The sequence below is a fragment of the Macaca mulatta genome, chromosome 14, assembly GCF_049350105.2.
Source record: "Macaca mulatta isolate MMU2019108-1 chromosome 14, T2T-MMU8v2.0, whole genome shotgun sequence".
NCBI classification, from domain to species: Eukaryota; Metazoa; Chordata; class Mammalia; order Primates; family Cercopithecidae; genus Macaca; species Macaca mulatta.
Genome location: NC_133419.1, coordinates 103,578,216 through 103,586,024, shown reverse-complemented (window position 1 = coordinate 103,586,024; position 7,809 = coordinate 103,578,216).

Sequence of the window (7,809 nt, the reverse complement as noted above, 5' to 3'; positions counted from 1 at the left end):
AAAGAGTTCTTGGAAACTAAATATCATAGCTGAAATTAAACACTCAATAGGTGGGCTGGAAAGTTAAGTTGGTAGAAAATAGGATATATTAGAAGCATAAAGACTCAATCTAGGAGGTCCAACGGATATACATTTGGAAAGAAAAAGATAAAATGAATGCAAAGAAATTGTAAACAAAACTATATTGGAAAGTTACCTTAAATTGAAGTTTCCATGACAAAAAGGCCCACTTACTGCCCAAAACTGTTAATACCAAAGACCTACATCAAGAGACATAATTATAAAATTTATAAATATCTGGGTAAAGAGAAGATTTCCAAAACCTTTCAAAAGAAAAACATCAAGAATCAGAGTATAAAACTTTTCAACAGCAGCACTAGAGTCTGGAAAATAATGGAATCTTCATTATCGTTCAAACTTCTCAGGGAAATTTATTTTAGGCTGAAATTCTGTATCCAGTCATACACTCAATCAAGTGTGAGGATGAAATAAAGGGCATTCTTAGGCATGAAAAAAATCAGAATATTTATTTTCCTTATATTCTTTCTTAGAAAACTACTGAGAGATATGTTGCATCAAAACAAGGGAGTAAATCAAGACATTGGTAGAAATGAAACCCAGTAGCCAGAGATCTAACACAGAGACACAGTACAAATTTTCTGGTTGATGAGAGGATGACAGTTCTACGACAGACCCAGACTGGAGGAGGCAAGCAAGGGGTCTCAGATGGATGAGTTCAAGGGAAAAAAACTGCTGCTAGATTTCCTGTCCAGTTTGGTTATTCTGAGAAGAGTTTAAGAGTTCTATGGAAGAATTTGGTAAAGAATTAGCATGTAAAAATCAATTCAACTATCAACTGCAGAGGAAAAAGGCTGTATAAGAAAGGAGATGTAAGCCTGGGCATGGTGGCTCATGCCTGTAATCCCAGCACTTTGGGAGGCTGAGGTGGGGGTAGATCACATGAGGTCAAGAGTTCGAGACCAGCCTGGTTAACATGGTGAAACCCCGTCTCTACTAAAAATACATCAATTAACCAGGCTTGGTGGCACACGCCTGTTGTCCCAGCTACATGGGAGGCTGAGGCAGAATTGCTTGAACCCGGGAGGCAGAGGTCGCAGAAAGCCGAGATTGTGCCATTGCACTCCAGCCTGGGTGACAAAGTAAGACTCCGTCTCAAAAAAAAAAAAAAAAAGGAGATATAATCATAGTATACTACATGATTCTCTTGTGAATAATATTTTCATGGTCATAATTGTATGAATGCTGATTACTGGCTTAAACATTCCTATAACCAAATTAGGAAAGCGGAAGGAGTATTGAGTCCTTCTATTCCATAGGAAGATGTTAATAATAACATTTAACTGTGGAAACTCGAAAAATAGCAGCATAAGCATGTTATTTACAAATGTGGAGCTAAACATAAAGATAAAAAGCTATAAAAATAATTTAAAGAAGTTACCTTTGGGGAGCTGGACTTGAAGGAGTGAAAGGTTGGGGCAGAGAGATGCTTTTTCATTATAACAAAATAGCACCATTTGACTTCCCATTTTTTGTTGACTATTTTTTTTTTAATTTTGTTCTGAAATATTTTAGAGTTTAAAAAACAAAAAAGAACAATACAGTGAGCATACTTGTACTTAGCGTACTTGTACTTAGTACCATTACAACACAAATCTTGATCATGCCTGCCTACTCCCCTTCATCCCATCTCTCCAGAGACCAATTAAACTATTTAAACTATACACATATATTAAAACAGTGAATAATAATATTTCTGAAACAGGATTTATAATTTGGATGAGCTTTTTTTTTTTTAATTTATTTATTATTATTATACTTTAAGTTGTAGGGTACATGTGCATAACGTGCAGGTTTGTTACATATGTATACTTGTGCCATGTTGCTGTGCTGCACCCATCAACTCGTCATTTACATCAGGTATAACTCCCAATGCAATCCTTCCCCCCTCCCCCCTCCCCATGATAGGCCCCGGTGTGTGATGTTCCCCTTCCTGAGTCCGAGTGATCTCATTGTTCAGTTCCCACCTATGAGTGAGAACATGCGGTGTTTGGTTTTCTGTGCTTGTGATAGTTTGCTAAGAATGATGGATTCCAGCTGCATCCAAGTCCCTACAAAGGACTCAAACTCATCCTTTTTTATGGCTGCATAGTATTCCATGGTGTATATGTGCCACATTTCCTTAATCCAATCTGTCACTGATGGACATTTGGGTTGATTCCAAGTCTTTGCTATTGTGAATAGTGCTGCAATAAACATACGTGTGCATGTGTCTTTATAGCAGCATAATTTATAATCCTTTGGGTATATACCCAGTAATGGGATGGCTGGGTCATATGGTACATCTAGTTCTAGAACCTTGAGGAATCGCCATACTGTTTTCCATAATGGTTGAACTAGTTTACAATCCCACCAACAGTGTAAAAGTGTTCCTATTTCTCCACGTCCTCTCCAGCACCTGTTGTTTCCTGACTTTTTAATGATTGCCATTCTAACTGGTGTGAGATGGTATCTCATTGTGGTTTTGATTTGCATTTCTCTGATGGCCAGTGATGATGAGCATTTTTTCATGTGTCTGTTGGCTGTATGAATGTCTTCTTTTGAGAAATGTCTGTTCATATCCTTTGCCCACTTTTTGATGGGGTTGTTTGTTTTTTTCTTGTAAATTTGTTTGAGTTCTTTGTAGGTTCTGGATATTAGCCCTTTGTCAGATGAGTAGATTGCAAAAATTTTCTCCCATTCTGTAGGTTGCCTGTTCACTCTGATGGTAGTGTCTTTTGCTGTGCAGAAGCTCTTTAGTTTAATGAGATCCCATTTGTCAATTTTGGCTTTTGCTGCCGTTGCTTTTGGTGTTTTAGACATGAAGTCTTTGCCCATGCCTATGTCCTGAATGGTACTACCTAGGTTTTCCTCTAGGATTTTTATGGTATTAGGTCTAACATTTAAGTCTCTAATCTATCTTGAATTAATTTTCGTATAAGGAGTAAGGAAAGGATCCAGTTTCAGCTTTCTACTTATGGCTAGCCAATTTTCCCAGCACCATTTATTAAATAGGGAATCCTTTCCCCATTTCTTGTTTCTCTCAGGTTTGTCAAAGATCAAATGGCTGTAGATGTGTGGTATTATTTCTGAGGACTCTGTTCTGTTCCATTGGTCTATATCTCTGTTTTGGTACCAGTACCATGCTGTTTTGGTTACTGTAGCCTTGTAGTATAGTTTGAAGTCAGGTAGCGTGATGCCTCCAGCTTTGTTCTTTTGACTTAGGATTGTCTTGGAGATGCGGGCTCTTTTTTGGTTCCATATGAACTTTAAAGCAGTTTTTTCCAATTCTGTGAAGAAACTCATTGGTAGCTTGATGGGGATGGCATTGAATCTATAAATTACCTTGGGCAGTATGGCCATTTTCACGATATTGATTCTTCCTATCAATGAGCATGGTATGTTCTTCCATTTGTTTGTGTCCTCTTTTATTTCACTGAGCAGTGGTTTGTAGTTCTCCTTGAAGAGGTCCTTTACATCCCTTGTAAGTTGGATTCCTAGGTATTTTATTCTCTTTGAAGCAATTGTGAATGGAAGTTCATTCCTGATTTGGCTCTCTGTTTGTCTGTTACTGGTGTATAAGAATGCTTGTGATTTTTGCACATTAATTTTGTATCCTGAGACTTTGCTGAAGTTGCTTATCAGCTTAAGGAGATTTTGGGCTGAGACAATGGGGTTTTCTAAATATACAATCATGTCATCTGCAAACAGGGACAATTTGACTTCTTCTTTTCCTAACTGAATACCCTTGATTTCTTTCTCTTGCCTGATTGCCCTAGCCAGAACTTCCAACACTATGTTGAATAGGAGTGGTGAGAGAGGGCATCCCTGTCTTGTGCCAGTTTTCAAAGGGAATTTTTCCAGTTTTTGCCCATTCAGTATGATATTGGCTGTGGGTTTGTCATAAATAGCTCTTATTATTTTGAGGTACGTTCCATCAATACCGAATTTATTGAGTGTTTTTAGCATGAAGGGCTGTTGAATTTTGTCAAAAGCCTTTTCTGCATCTATTGAGATAATCATGTGGTTCTTGTCTTTGGTTCTGTTTATATGCTGGATTATGTTTATTGATTTGCGAATGTTGAACCAGCCTTGCATCCCAGGGATGAAGCCCACTTGATCATGGTGGATAAGCTTTTTGATGTGTTGCTGAATCCGGTTTGCCAGTATTTTATTGAGGATTTTTGCATCGATGTTCATCAGGGATATTGGTCTAAAATTCTCTTTTTTTGTTGTGTCTCTGCCAGGCTTTGGTATCAGGATGATGTTGGCCTCATAAAATGAGTTAGGGAGGATTCCCTCTTTTTCTATTGATTGGAATAGTTTCAGAAGGAATGGTACCAACTCCTCCTTGTACCTCTAGTAGAATTCAGCTGTGAATCCATCTGGTCCTGGACTTTTTTTGGTTGGTAGGCTATTAATTGTTGCCTCAATTTCAGAGCCTGCTATTGGTCTATTCAGGGATTCAACTTCTTCCTGGTTTAGTCTTGGAAGAGTGTAAGTGTCCAGGAAATTATCCATTTCTTCTAGATTTTCTAGTTTATTTGCGTAGAGGTGTTTATAGTATTCTCTGATGGTAGTTTGTATTTCTGTGGGGTCGGTGGTGATATCCCCTTTATCATTTTTAATTGCGTCAATTTGATTCTTCTCTCTTTTCTTCTTTATTAGTCTGGCTAGTGGGCTGTCAATTTTGTTGATCTTTTCAAAAAAACCAACTCCTGGATTCATTGATTTTTTGGAGGGTTTTTTGTGTCTCTATCTCCTTCAGTTCTGCTCTGATCTGAGTTATTTCTTGCTTTCTGCTAGCTTTCGAATGTGTTTGCTCTTGCTTCTCTAGTTCTTTTAATTGTGATGTTAGAGTGTCAATTTTAGATCTTTCCTGCTTTCTCTTGTGGGCATTTAGTGCTATAAATTTCCCTCTACACACTGCTTTAAATGTGTCCCAGAGATTCTGGTATGTTGTATCTTTGTTCTCATTGGTTTCAAAGAACATCTTTATTTCTGCCTTCATTTCGTTATGTACCCAGTAGTCATTCAGGAGCAGGTTGTTCAGTTTCCATGTAGTTGAACGGTTTTGATTGAGTTTCTTAGTCCTGAGTTCTAGTTTGATTGCACTGTGGTCTGAGAGACAGTTTGTTATAATTTCTGTTCTTGTACATTTGCTGAGGAGTGCTTTACTTCCAAGTACGTGGTCAATTTTGGAGTAAGTATGATGTGGTGCTGAGAAGAATGTATATTCTGTTGATTTGGGGTGGAGAGTTCTATAGATGTCTATTAGGTCTGCTTGCTGCAGAGATGAGTTCAATTCCTGGATATCCTTGTTAACTTCCTGTCTCATTGATCTGTCTAATGTTGACAGTGGAGTGTTGAAGTCTCTCATTATTATTGTATGGGAGTCTAAGTCTCTTTGTAAGTCTCTAAGGACTTGCTTTATGAATCTGGATGCTCCTGTATTGGGTGCATATATATTTAGGATAGTTAGCTCTTCCTGTTGAATTGATCCCTTTACCATTATGTAATGGCCTTCTTTGTCTCTTTTGATCTTTGATAGTTTAAAGTCTGTTTTATCAGAGACTAGTATTGCAACCCCTGCTTTTTTTTGTTCTCCATTTGCTTGGTAAATCTTCCTCCATCCCTTTATTTTGAGCCTATGTATGTCTCTGCGTGTGAGATGGGTCTCCTGAATACAGCAGACTGATGGGTCTTGACTCTTTATCCAGTTTGCCAGTCTGTGTCTTTTAATTGGAGCATTTAGTCCATTTACATTTAAGGTTAATATTGTTATGTGTGAACTTGATCCTGCCATTATGATATTAACTGGTTATTTTGCTCGTTAGTTGATGCAGTTTCTTCCTAGCCTCAATGGTCTTTACATTTTGGCATGTTTTTGCAATGGCTGGTACCGGTTGTTCCTTTCCATGTTTAGTGCTTCCTTCAGGGTCTCTTGTAAGGCAGGCCTAGTGGTGACAAAATCTCTAAGCATTTGCTTATCTGTAAAGGATTTTATTTCTCCTTCACTTATGAAACTTAGTTTGGCTGGATATGAAATTCTGGGTTTAAAATTCTTTTCTTTAAGAACGTTGAATATTGGCCCCCACTCTCTTCTGGCTTGTAGAGTTTCTGCCGAGAGATCTGCTGTTAGTCTGATGGGCTTCCCTTTGTGGGTAACCCGACCTTTCTCTCTGGCTGCCCTTAAGATTTTTTCCTTCATTTCAACTTTGGTGAATCTGGCAATTATGTGTCTTGGAGTTGCTCTTCTCGAGGAGTATCTTTGTGGCATTCTCTGTATTTCCTGGATTTGAATGTTGGCCTGCCCTACTAGGTTGGGGAAGTTCTCCTGGATGATATCCTGCAGAGTGTTTTCCAACTTGGTTCCATTTTCCCCCTCACTTTCAGGCACCCCAATCAGACGTAGATTTGGTCTTTTTACATAATCCCATACTTCTTGCAGGCTTTGTTCATTTCTTTTTCTTCTTTTTTCTTTTGGTTTCTCTTCTCGCTTCATTTCATTCATTTGATCCTCAATCGCTGATACTCTTTCTTCCAGTTGATCGAGTCGGTTACTGAAGCTTGTGCATTTGTCACATATTTCTCGTGTCATGGTTTTCATCTCTTTCATTTCGTTTAGGACCTTCTCTGCATTAATTACTCTAGCCATCAATTCTTCCACTTTTTTTTCAAGATTTTTAGTTTCTTTGCGCTGGGTACGTAATTCCTCCTTTAGCTCTGAGAAATTTGATGGACTGAAGACTTCTTCTCTCATCTCGTCAAAGTCATTCTCCGTCCAGCTTTGATCCGTTGCTGGCGATGAGCTGCGCTCCTTTGCCGGGGGAGATGCGCTCTTATTTTTTGAATTTCCAGCTTTTCTGCCCTGCTTTTTCCCCATCTTTGTGGTTTTATCTGCCTCTGGTCTTTGATGATGGTGATGTACTGATGGGGTTTTGGTGTAGGTGTCCTTCCTGTTTGATAGTTTTCCTTCTAACAGTCAGGACCCTCAGCCGTAGGTCTGTTGGAGATTGCTTGAGGTCCACTCCAGACCCTGTTTGCCTGGGTATCAGCAGCAGAGGCTGCAGAAGATAGAATATTTCTGAACAGCGAGTGTACCTGTCTGATTCTTGCTTTGGAAGCTTCCTCTCAGGGGTGTACTCCTCCCTGTGAGGTGTGGGGTGTCAGACTGCCCCTAGTGGGGGATGTCTCCCAGTTAGGCTACTCAGGGGTCAGGGACCCACTTGAGCAGGGAGTCTGTCCCTTCTCAGATCTCAACCTCCGTGTTGGGAGATCCACTGCTCTCTTCAAAGCTGTCAGACAGAGTCGTTTGCGTCTGCAGAGGTGTCTGCTGCGTTTGTTTAGTTTACTGTGCCCTGTCCCCAGAGGTGGAGTCTACAGAGACAGGCAGGTTTCCTTGAGCTGCTGTGAGCTCCACCCAGTTCGAGCTTCCCAGCAGCTTTGTTTACCTACTTAAGCCTCAGCAATGGCGGGCGCCCCTCCCCCAGCCTCGCTGCTGCCTTGCCGGTAGATCACAGACTGCTGCGCTAGCAATGAGGGAGGCTCGTGGGTGTGGGACCCTCCCGGCCAGGTGTGGGATATGATCTCCTGGTGTGCCTGTTGGCTTAAAGCACAGTATTGGGGTGGGAGTTACCCGATTTTCCAGGTGTTGTGTGTCTCAGTTCCCCTGGCTAGGAAAAGGGACTCCCTTCCCCCTTGCGCTTCCCAGGTGAGGCAATGCCTCGCCCTGCTCCAGCTCTCGCTGGT